The sequence below is a fragment of the Agelaius phoeniceus genome, chromosome 5 (assembly GCF_051311805.1).
Source record: "Agelaius phoeniceus isolate bAgePho1 chromosome 5, bAgePho1.hap1, whole genome shotgun sequence".
Lineage (NCBI taxonomy): Eukaryota > Metazoa > Chordata > Aves > Passeriformes > Icteridae > Agelaius > Agelaius phoeniceus.
In genome coordinates this window covers 67,078,847-67,091,294 of record NC_135269.1, presented here as the reverse complement: position 1 = coordinate 67,091,294, position 12,448 = coordinate 67,078,847, and the positions used below count along the sequence as shown (strand labels likewise).

Sequence of the window (12,448 nt, the reverse complement as noted above, 5' to 3'; positions counted from 1 at the left end):
GAAATGTGAAATGATGAAATGTGGAAACCTGCCTAGCCTCTTACTTACGCTTCTGTCTCAATAAATAAAATAAATTGGCTTCCCAGTAGCCTGGTGGGAAGGAGGGGTGACAGGTGACAGGTCCCTGCTGCTGAGTTTGTCATGTGGCTTGTCCAGGCAGACGGAGCACTTGAGTCAGAGCCATTGCCTGGATGCCAGCTGAGGATTGCCCAGGAGAGCTGTGCTCCAGCATCCATCCCAGTGTGCCAGGCTTCCCTGCTCCCTGGGCAGGTGGCCCTGGGCCAGCCAGGTGGGCAGGCAAGCACTGCTGGTGACACAAACACACTGTGACTGATCCAAACCCACACCTGCTAGAGGTGGGTATTCCTGTACCCCCTGCCCACACAGGGGCTCTGACCCATTCTGGAGGGCATTTGCTGCTCCTCACTGCAGGAGACACCTGCAGCTGGGCAAGTGTGGCACTGCTGGCCACTGGCATGGCACTGAGGGACTGTAATCTGCTTTAATTGCCACATGCACACCCAGTCTGATGAGACTCAATCAAAGCCTGTGATTTTCCAGGCTGCCCAGCAGCAATCAGCAGAGATGAGCATGCAGAGGACGACCCAGCTTCGTTGGGGGATAAGAAATCTGTGTTCAGCATGTCATTTGTGTTTGGTTGCCCATTTTCTTTTCTGCTTCTCTTGTGGAGAAAATGTGGTTTTGAGGCATAAACCTCTTTGGATGTGACTGTAGAGCATAGCCCTGCTTCCTGCTGTGAGACAAAGTGTCTTTTTGGTTGCATCAGTGTTTTCTGAGTACAGAAACCATCTCTGCCTTTGTGCTGTTACTTGTCCTTATGATCAGCAGTTCAGCTCCACCTCACCCACATGCATTAGCTTCTAGGGTAACCCAATAGATAAAAATGCTGTAAAAGTCACAGCTGGGAGTCCCAGCTCTGTCACATCTGGGTGACAGCTACATTTGTTCCCCATGTGGTGGTATGAAATACCTGGCTTTGTTAAATCTTTCAGCTCTGTGCTTGCCTGAATAGGTATTTTTCCATGCTCCTGTGTAACTTACCTGTGCAGGTGAGTGGGTGTCAGAGCATGCACCCTTCATTAGTATGTATTCAAACCAGTGAGGGAGATAACAGGAGATAGCACCAGCCCTGTGTCTCTGTCAAATGGGTATTTCACGGATGGCAGGGCTTTCCTTTCAGAGGTGGAGAGTCTGCTGCCAGGTTTCAATGGAACTGATGGATGTGTACACACTGCACTCACCTGAGAGCCAGGAGGCCACACAGGGTTACACCACTTATTCAGCTCTTCATTCACTGCAGACTAATAAGATCTTCTCATTTTGTGAGGCAGTGTACAAGGATAACTGCTCTGACTGCTGCCAGATCACCCTTCCAAGAGTGTCATTCCTCCTGTTTTTCAGGGGTTTTGCAGGCAGAGCCTGCTTTTGTGTTCATGAAATACCTCCAGAGCAGCCCACCTGTCACAGACATCTTTTATGAAAAAGAAAAGATTTAAGATTTTTCCTCCTGACAAGCTGAGAGGCCTCAGGAACAAAATGTAAACAATGGTTATCTGCTGCTGTGGAATGCAACAGGTGGATTTGTGATTCATCCATGTTGGTTGTTTTTAATTAATGGCCAATCACAGTCAGCTGGCTTGGACTCTGTCCGAGACACAAGCCTTTGTTATTCATTCTTTCTTTTGCTATTCTTAGCTAACCTTCTGATGAAATCCTTTCTTCTATTCTTTTAGTATAGTTTTAATATACGATATATCATAAAATAATAAATCAAGCCTTCTGAAACATGGAGTCAGATCCTCATCTCTTCCCTCATCCTGGGACCCCTGTGAGCACTGTCACACCCACCTCAGCCCAGGAGTGCTCACCACCTTGAACTGCACGTGGCTCCTCAGTCTCCCAGGCAAGGCAGTGGGAATCACCCCTAATTACTGGCTGCACATGTAAATCCACAGTCCTCCACACTGCAAAAACAGGGCTGCTGCCAAGAACTAAAGCATGCTACACTGGTTTTGGCTGAGATAAATCCTTGCAGACACTGCTTTTATCTTTTTCACCTTTAATGATTAATTAATCATTAATATTTGTTTTGATGTGTTTCACATTAAACAGCCTGGAGGCTTCTGCTCAGGCTTTGCAGGCTTTTTGATTGCTGCCAGTTGGGATCTACCAGTTGGAAACCATCGTTCCCATGGTTTGGTCTGCTTCTTGTGGAAGTCAGGAATATTCCTGAAATGGCACTGACATGGGGATATTCCTGTTGCCTTGAATGGGCTGCCAGATCTGCAGGAATACAAGCATTCCAGAAGGTTTTTTGGACCTTGTCTTCACACTAGAGCTGCAAGTTTTAGTAGTAGAAGACCCAGAGCTTGAATTTCTTCCCTTGAATGGCTGCTGAGCAGCATTCACCTGACAATTCTTGAGACAAGTGAGCACAAGGTCAGCACCTACCTCCAGGTGTGTGATACAGGAATCACTCATGGTTATCCTCAAAGGACCTAAATTAATTTGTTATGTTCGTGGGGGGTTATAAAGTTCCACCAGTGCCTGGTGAAAACCTGTGCTGAAAATGTTCAGCTTTTGTCTGAGCTCTGTTGTGACCTCACTAGGAAGTATAACATGAGATAGGGCAGGGATCAGAAATGTCAAGGTGTATCTGGGTAGGTTTTGTCACAGCCAGTCAGTGCTACAGCTGATTAACTCCACAGCTCAGGTTTCCACCTGTGGAACGTGTCCAGCTTGACTTTATCACTGCAAAATCTCATGAGAACATTTTATACACGTGGTACATAAGGCTGGGATTTGCTACAGAAATCCTGCAGTGCTAGGGAAGAAAGACCATGGAAATGGATGGAAATATTTCTGGGTCATCACTCCTGAGTAACAGGAAGTTATAGAGGTGATGGGCAGGATCTGGAAAACAAAATGGAGAGAGGTCAAGTTGTATAATCATGAGAAAATGCTGCTAGGACACTGGATCAGGACAAATCCCATCCTGGCCCATTGCTTGGCATACAGAATATTACATGCCTAATTAAAGTGTTAAAGTGTGAAAAAACTAAACTGAAAACGATTTTAATTTTAAAATCATCACTACCTTCTAAGGCTAATAGAAGTAGGTCTTTTGGTGGGCATCTCTCTTCTGAATTTTGACTGTTCCTACTTCCTTCAGACACCTGCTCTGAGCCACTTGCTGCTTGCTACCAACACTGGAGCTTTTTGTCACAGTCTCTTCAGTCACAGCTGAGGAAAGGTTATGAAGTGACTCATCCCTCCATATTTACCTTTGGGTACCATCTTCTAGGGCATCCAGGGTCTTTCTCTTCTATCTGGTTTCCCAAAGCAGACCAGATTAACCTGACAGAAGCATTGAGATCTTAAAAATATTAGTGAAGACGCTAATTTCCTTCCTGTGCTGTGAGCAGTCTGTGTTTTGAAGCCCCCACGTGACCCCAAAGTTCAACTCCTTGTCCTTCCAGCCACAGAGATTTAACTGATTTGGCCAGGCAGTCAGCATATGGACACTGAACCATCTGGCTTTGAGCTGGAATTAGCTATCCCTTGCCCAGTTGTTAGATCAAGCAAGGCAAGATGTGTAATATGGGTGGGAACAAAAGGTATCACAATGGTAGGAGATCAGAGGAGGTCAAAAAACACCGTCTGGCATGGGGATGTAGCACCATTTCTAAGTTATAGCTCATAAAAATGAGCTCTGTTTTATTTTCAAGGCAAGGGAATATTCAGTGCTGAATCCAGTAACCCTCCTCCAGCTCTTTCCAATAGGCAGATTAGGGATATAACTTAAAAAAACACCAGCAATATAAGTGTAGTAGGAGAGAAAAACCAGATGTTTTGGATTTGCAGACTCTGTAGAGCCACCTTTGCTGAGCAGCTGACATCTGCCTGGTTTTGTTCACATCTCTGCTGTGTGCCTGAGCTGAGGCTTCTCTGAGTTTTGCATTATTTGCCTGTGTGTTTGTGAGTGAGAGAGAGGGAGACTGCTGCCCTGAGATGGTGGGCACCAAAGCCACAGAAGCTGTCACCACTGTGACTGTGGTCACAAGGGTTTTCAGGATGAAGAAGAGATGAGAATGTTGACTCCATGATCAGAAGGCTTGATTTATTCTTTTATGATATATGTTACATTAGACTATACTAAAAAGCAATAGAAAGGAAAAGGTTTCTTCAGAAGCTAGCTAAGCTAAGAATAGAAAAGAATGAATAACAAAGATCTGTGTCTCAGACAGAGCAAGAGCCAGCTCTGCCATGAGTGGTCAAGAAATCCAAACACCCACAGGAGACCAATCACAGGTCTACCTGTTGCATTCCACAGCAGCAGATAACCATTGTTTACTTTGGTTGCTGTAACTGCAGCTTCTCACAAGGAAAAATCCTAAGAAAGGATTTTTCATGAAAGATGTCTGCGACACACCACTGCTGGACCACGTTCTTGCTGGCTGTGATGGGAGGACATTGTGGGGGATATGACATAGAAGAAATTAGTGTCAGGGTCATTAAACCTTCCACCTTTTTTCTAAAGCTGTCTCCAGCTGCCCATTTCAGGGAGGGTGGTTAACTTGGTGACATCAATCTGGTACCCTCTCACAATCTGGACCCTTGGAAATCAATGGGACACATGTGATGTGAGGCACCACACTGCCCTCCCTCCCTCTCACACCCCAACCATCAGCAATGGTGTGGCCAGCAGGAACAGGGCTGTCCCTCTGTGCTCTGCACTGGTGAGGCTGCACCTCCAATCCTGGTGTCAGCTTTGGGGCCCTCATACAGGAGTGGCACTGAGGTAAAGCAGTGCAAGTCCCACAGCACAGCATCAGCATTGGAGTGGTTTTTGGGAGCAGGAATGGTGGGCACAGCTCTGCTGCAGCCAGCCAGCCATTTCCAGGACAGCCACCCGCTCTGCCCCATTCCCCTCTTGGCAGAATTGCCAGTTTCTCCTTGAGATCAGGCTGGCTTGCTCCCATGCATCCTCACATCCTCTGAGCCATCATGAAGATTTTTGGGTAGTTTTCTTTCAAGTGGAGAGCAATCTGATCTGATCACTCCCTGTGAACATGTGTGAGACTGTAGTGGATATTTTTGCCCCCGACAAGGGGGAGAAAATGATGCATCTGACTCCATCTTATCAGAAGGCTAATTAATTACTTTATTATACTATATTATTCTATACTATATTACACTATATTACATAACACCTAAACTGAATCTGCCAAGCACTCAACTGTACAAAATCTCGTGATTGTCACCAGACAGTCCCGACACACGCACACACCTGGCTGATAGGCCAAGGAAACAAAACACCATCACTCTGGGTAAACAGTCTCCATATTGCATCCTACTTTGGCACAAACACAGGCACAGCAAATGATAAGAATTGTTTTTTCTTTCTCTGATGTTCAGAGAATGTGAAACCCAGAAATATTCTTGGGAAGAATTGTGCCTTGCTTTTCTCTGTGAAGAGAAATGTGGTGACACGACACCATCCTACTATCTGTTGAAATTATTGACTCATTTCAAACAAATGAGACAGCTGAGCAGAGGTAAGTTTGCAGTGCCCTCCACAGCAGAAACTGTGATTTAAACATCTCCCTTGGCCAGCTGGTGAACTCATCAACCCTGATGCTGCAGGCCAAACTCTCTCCAGGGTTTGTGTGGGAATAACGGAGCATTGATTCTCAAAGACACTTGGTTACTCAAAGCCACGAATCCTCACAGCCTCACGCTTTGTTAGTTCTGGCTTCTGCAAAACGATTCCTGCTTTCTTGTGGCATTTTACCCGTGACACGTGCTGCTCGTGGAGGTGCAGCATTAAATGTCACGTCTTGCAAATGCAACACTGGCTTGGAAAGAGTTGTTGTGGGGGGGACCTGCCCTACTTAAGCAGCTCTTGTGTTTGCCCAAGGTTTTTGTAGGGTATTCTTCCAACTGAGCCTGGTTTTTGGTGTTAAATGTGATAGATATTAATGTAAGTGATTCTGTCGTGGTTTGTAGCTGGGCTGTTCCACGTGCTCTCCTGGCAGATCAGCAGCCAAAGTAACAGCAAAATCTGGGTTCTCTGCTTTTATCTGTGCAGAGGGCAGCCCCTCTAATTAATGATCCAAGGCAGCACACAGCAGGTCTAATGCCAGCTCTTTGGCCTCTGGGATGGTCAGGAGCCAGCAGAGATGTACAGAAAGCCCAAGCATTAAAGGATTTGGTTTCCCTTATTGTACATCAACTTCCAAATTTTAATCCCTTGCTTCTTAAAAGCAATCTCCTGCCAAAGCCCATGGAATATATTGATTTTTAGATATTTTTTTGGCAAACATTGAAGTGAATACTGTCCATTAGAGCTAGATATGGACCTATGGGGGCTTGTGTACTTCTGGTGGACATGAGTCAGGCATGGTGTCTCTGGGCCAGCCAGTGGCAAGGGAGGATTTTAGCATCACTGGGGTGCCATGCCATGTACTCATCACCACTCCAGTGCTGCAGCACAGCCCATTTGGCATGATGGAAACTGGTGAGCAGAGCCAAATGTCACCCCTGGTCATGTCAGGTCTTGTTTTGGGGCTGTGTTTCAGCCCCTTTGGATGTGGAAGTTTCTGTGTTTTATCAGTAGCAGTTGGAGAAAAATGACAATTCCCCTATCAATGCTCTCATGCAATGTCTCCACAGGAAGCAGAGGGGGCCAGTCTGTGCTTGGGCTCTGCTGCAGATCAAGCACTCTTTTGTCAGCCCTTGTTTGCACAGCTGCCATGCCCAGAAAACTCACTTGCAGTCCTTGGTTTCCCAGTTCAGTTTGCTCCTTTAAATCTTGGCTGGCTGTGTTAAAATATTGCTCGAGCACAACGTTGCCTTCATTCATTTGTATCATTGACTCCTTTGTAAAAGACATGGCAGAACATAGACTGAAAGTCTGGAGGGGAAGCTTGATAATTTTGCATTGAGCCCCAAGGTTTGTGCCTGCCTGAGGTACAGCATCCAACCCAGAGCTGCTCTGAACAGGGGGAATCCATCCTTTCTTTTCATAGTTTCATAGTTTCTTTTTTATACTAAACTTTTCATAGTTTCTTACCAGGTTTAATCCCTCTTTATGTTTGATTTTTTTTTTTTTTTGTATACTTAAATTCCCTTGATTCTCACTCCTAGATTTATCTTCCTCTTCTTTTTTTTCAGCATCACATGAGGGTGAAAAGTCCTGAATCTAAAAAAGAATTGGCCTCTCTTTATTTGTATTTTTAATTCTAGACAATTTCTTTCTGTGTAATGGCCTCAGAATATTCCTGAAATTGAACAAAGCAGTGATGGCACCTGCCCTTTGTGCCACAGATGGAGGAATTTTGGGGACACATTGGGATGTGGGAGATGCAAGAAGCACATGGGGTTTGCCAGGATGGAGGGGGAACATCAGGAAAAATAGCAAATGTGATGAAAAGGGGGTTGCAAAGATGGCAAGGGCAATTTTCCTTATTTCATATCAATTTGCATAATAGGATCTAATTTGCTTTAAGCAAGTCCCTGCTTCGGTGTTCACTTTCAGGGCTTTTTTTCTTTGGAAACAAGTAATGGGAACTGCTGTCACCCCATCCCATGTCCATGTCCCCTTTGCTACAGCCCTAATATTGCACTATCATGTACCCTAAAAGCATCAGTGAGCTCCTTTGTGCAGAGTTAATCAGGCAGATTTATCTATTGCAGGGTGGGAGCCACATGTTGGGAAGGGAGGAGTCTGGAGAGGGAGGACAGAAGGAAGGAAAGATCTGCAGAGAAGAGTGGGGTTAAGATTCTCTCACTGAGGTAGGAAGGAGAAGGAATTGAAATAATATGGCCCATGGATTAAGATATTACTCTGGGATTGAGGAATCTTGGCCCTCTCTGCTCCATTCTCACTGGTGATTACAGAAAAAACTTGTAGTTTTTCTGCACAATGCTTCCCCTTCTGTAAAGTGAGAGCAGCATCTTTTAAAATAATAAATCCTGTCAGGTCTTGAGTAGATCAGGCAGTCCAGTGAGTATTTCTGCAGGGCTGTGTGCAGGCATTTGGAGGCTTAGCAGAATGAATCCTCTGAACCTTTGAGACTCGCTTGGTGCTCCTAGAAGGGGATAAAAGTGGAGTTAATTAACCCATCCCCAAATCCCTCCTGATCCATGACCAGCAAGTAGCTGCCACTTCACAGTGCTTCTTTCCTTGGCTCTTGAGGTACCCAAGCCTCCCTGCAGGCCAGAGGGAGTGTCTGCCTGTTGCTCACATCTGGCACTGTTGATCTGCTTGCAGAGGAGGGGGACAAATTTGCTCCATCCCCATTGGACTTTGTGCTACCAACAAAACATTGTGATGATGCCACACCTGCTTGCCCAAACCCCAGGGTGTTATTGAAATGAATATTCTTCATCCTTGAAGGATTAATTATCGTGTATCAGGGCTGTAAGTGATTACATGCTCGTGCTTTAAAGGGAAGAAAGGAGCACATGGATTTCTGTGTGGATTTCTGCAGTGAGTGGCAGAGGAGCAGTGATCTCTGCTGGGAACCCCACTGCTGCTCTGTCCAGCTCCAGCTACACAACCCCCAAATCTGTCTAAATTTGTGGGCTTCACCCCAAGTAATCTCTGTCTTGTTGATTTTTAAACTTTGAATTCCATTCTCCTTTTAGTAGCTTGTCATTTGAGAGTTCCTCGGAGTAGAGGAATGCTGTGCAGAACAAGCTGCTTCATTCACAGGTGTGTGATGTGCACTTGACCAGGGACATTAAACCCTGCATAACACCAGGGCTGAGGCCTTGATGGTCTTGGGAGGCTGGGACAAAGGGGGAAAGTTGCCTCCTCCCCTCTCATCATGCCCTGGAGTGCAGCAGTGTAGCAGCAACTGGGGGTAGGATGGTCGGGATGGACGGACAAGAGATCTCTGATGCCAGGTCGTGTCTCAGAATCTCTGCTGGTCACAGTGACTCTGATATATGTACAAGCTTCTTCTCCCAGCAGTCAAAGAAGGAGTCAGGATTTTTCTGTTCTTGTTCTCAAGGTTGGTTTTTATTTCTTATCTATAACATTCTTTCTCTGACCTGCTGAGGTCTGTCTGGCAGGTCGGGTTGAGGCACACTGCCCGTCCTTGGGGTGGTGTTATCTTTTTATACTAAAAACTACCTGTACATTATTTACCATAACTTCCCAATACCTATCACTATGTTAGACTGTGAGCTTCTATTCTAAACTAATCTAAAAGTGCCACCATCACAGTAGAAGATGGAGGCCAAGAAGAAGAAGAAGAAGGAGAAAGACTGGACATGCTTAGATTTTTCTATCTTGCTTCTTGAACTCTTATTCTAAAAAACTCAAAAAATCTATTTTTCATTCCTGACCAACTAACTATTATTCTACTTAAACTCTCTTGACTTGTAATTCTTCATATAAAGGTTGGTAATTTTTTTTTTTCCAAGGGCTACATCAAAGGCACAGGGGTCTTGGGCTTTGTGCCAAGGTCTCTGAGCCCCCCAGGCAAGGGCTCGAGCCCTCCAGGGCAGCCAGAGGAATTTCCTGGGTTCTGACAGTGGTGGAACTTGTGGTTTATTGCAAAGGGCCTGGGTGCAGGGTCCTGCTGGGAGCTGCTAGCCACAGCTCAGAGCAGGCCCCAAAGAGGGAGAGAGAGGTAAAGAGAGAGAAGGCAAGAGTGTGGTAAAGATGAGAGCAAAAGAGTAAAAGAGAGAGGACAAAAGAGTAAATGAGAGAGAAGTTCCTGTTACAATACCATAAATCTTCTTCTGTGTTGAATATTCTAATTCTCCTAACGAATCTAATACAATATACAAATCCTATAGCATTTACATACAGCCTATAAGAATCATTACATTACCATACTGTGTTACATTTTAAACCCTAAAAACTACTCTTTGGACCTCTTCTGCCAAGCTAGTAGGGTCTGCTCTGACCCTTGGAGCTGTCTGCAAGCAGAGGGTATTGTTTCATCAAAAGGGGATTACCTTCAGCCAGCCACACCATTGTTTTCCAGTTGTTCAGTAACTAAGGTATCTCAAAGCTTGCTTTCATTTCAATCTCTCTTATAGTTTCTATATTCTCAAAATCTTTTGCCAAGCAATCATATTTATAAGGCTTTCCTGTTTCATCTTCCCCAACACAGCACCACCAGCAGTTGGGGTGGTATGTACAGACACCACTCCCAAAGGCACATCATGCTCCAAACGCCATCATCCCTTTGAGGGACACTCTTTGTGTCCTTTGGGGGTGATTCAGCTTCTTCAGCTGTCTCCTCCCAGATTACACTTCGTATTTGCTGTCTTCCCACACGCTCACATCCTGCCTCTGATTTCAGGGGGGGACAGATGGGCTCAATGCAGAGGACCCTGGCAGGGTGGGACTAAGCCTTTTCTCCCCTTCTCTGCAGCACTGAGCAGTTTGTCTGCCCTCCCTCCAGAGCACAGGGTGTGGTGCCCGTTTGGTTTGCACATCAGGGAGGGGAGAGTGCCTGCAGCAGCCCCCGTGCTCAGTGCTGCATCTCTGATCAGCTCTTACCCAGCCTCTGCCTCCCTGGCTGTGGGTGACCCTGAGTGTGATGGTGAGGCTGCTTTGGGGAGCCTCTGAGCTTTCCCAAAATTAGAGATGGAAAGCAGTAGTGAATGCATGGTGAAAACTGAAAAGAGCATATTATATGGCACTAGGCAGATATTTACTATATGTGTTATGCTGTATTGATTAGTAGTGCTGGATTAATATTTTAATAGTATGGTAAATGTAGTTTTGTAGTTAAAAGGTGACTTTTGTAGTTAAAATAGGAACTATGTATGTGGGATATTTTTTTAAGAAAGGAATGAGGTACTCACACCAGATAGCAGCCACAGGACACCCAAATCTTTCAGAGAAAGAGAATTTATTGCTCCATTATCAGAAGAAATGAACTTCTTCCCACCTTGCTCAACCATGGAGACACCATTAGGATTCAGAGGAAGAAGCTGACACTGCCCAGACAGAATCCTGTGTTTGAATAGAATTTATGCATCATGTATGAGATGTATGAATATTCAACAGGCTATTGCTTTTAAGGGTTAATCCTCTGTTAATGTGTGTCCTTTTTTGGGCTTATTTTGCCCAGAAAAGGTACCCAGACGTCCATAACTCTTTGTTTCTGTTGTCTCATATTGTCCTAATCCAAATTGTCCAACTTATTATTACGCTAATTACATAGCTATTTTTAAAACCATTTTATTATCATTAAACTTTTTAAAATTTTAAAAACAAGTGATTTTTTTTTTTTTCCACAAAACCACACCACAGACTAAACTGGAGGCTTTAAATGTTACAGCAGATTGATTGTGTTAAACTGCCATCATCGTGATGGTAGCAGGAGCCCAAAGGATCAGGTGAATGTGTGTGGTGCATAAAGGATAATGGATAAATAAATATAATAGTTTTCATTAAAAATCACTAATTGCTTGAAACGTCATTTCTAACACACCTTCAACTCAACTAAACAAGGCAAACCTGCCCTTGTCCTAACTAACCTTTGAAGGGACCAGGCACTAGACCTGCACAACAAAATAAATCCTTCCAAACATTTGTTGTGTAAAGCCAAATGGGTGGTGTATTGGTTTCCTGTTGCAAATATTAAGAATTTAATTTGTGATGCAATCTACCTGGAAATTTTGCTAAAGTACCATGGGATTTTCCAGCCATTTAGGTAGAATGAAGAGCCAAGTCATGTGTTGCTCTAACATCCTGCAGCGTATTACATTTGAGTTTGCTTATTGTTGACATTAAATTTCCTGTGTGTGAAAGTCCTTGCATGAACACAGCTTTTGATGAGCAATTATGGGCATAAATTCAGGTCAGTCCTAATATTTCCAGTGAATTCAGAGGAAACTGAATTAGTCTCTATGCTTGTGGGAAAGATCCTGCTGGGCACAATGGACCTTCTGCTCTCCACGTCATCACACAGGTGTTAGGACACTTGTGACCATAGAGGATAAGGTCCTGACACATGATTAAGCATCTTAATTAAGCTACTTGAACCTAGAAACATGTAGAGAGTTTTGCATTTGCTGACAATGCATGTTTACTTTCCTTCTGAACATACCCATCTGTTGCTTAATGAGTGGCCTCTTCTTAGAATTTTCCATCTTTCTCTTGCTCTTAAAATACTGTTTGGAATTGGTGTAATTAATGTTCTGCCCTGGGCTTGCACAGGGGTAGTCTCTTCAGGATCTGCACAAGTTAAATATATCCTTTGCAAATTATTTGTAAACATTTAAGGAACAAACCCATAGAGGCAGTGCTGAAGTAGCTAATTAGATGTGTGCTTGTAGAGATGATTTTTCTCTTTGGAGCTAATGTTTTGGCAGGAGGCTTGGTGGGAATGGTGAGGATGTAAAAAAGCCATGAAGACTCTTGGAGCTGGTGCACAAAGGGCTTAATGATGCT

General features: G+C 44.4%; 1 protein-coding gene across 4 annotated transcripts in view; it reads left to right on the top strand.

Moving 5' to 3' along the window:
• The window catches only part of CAMK1D (calcium/calmodulin dependent protein kinase ID), a 225,070-nt gene that overhangs the window by 118,446 nt on the left and 94,176 nt on the right, over positions 1-12,448 (top strand). The window lies entirely within an intron of this gene.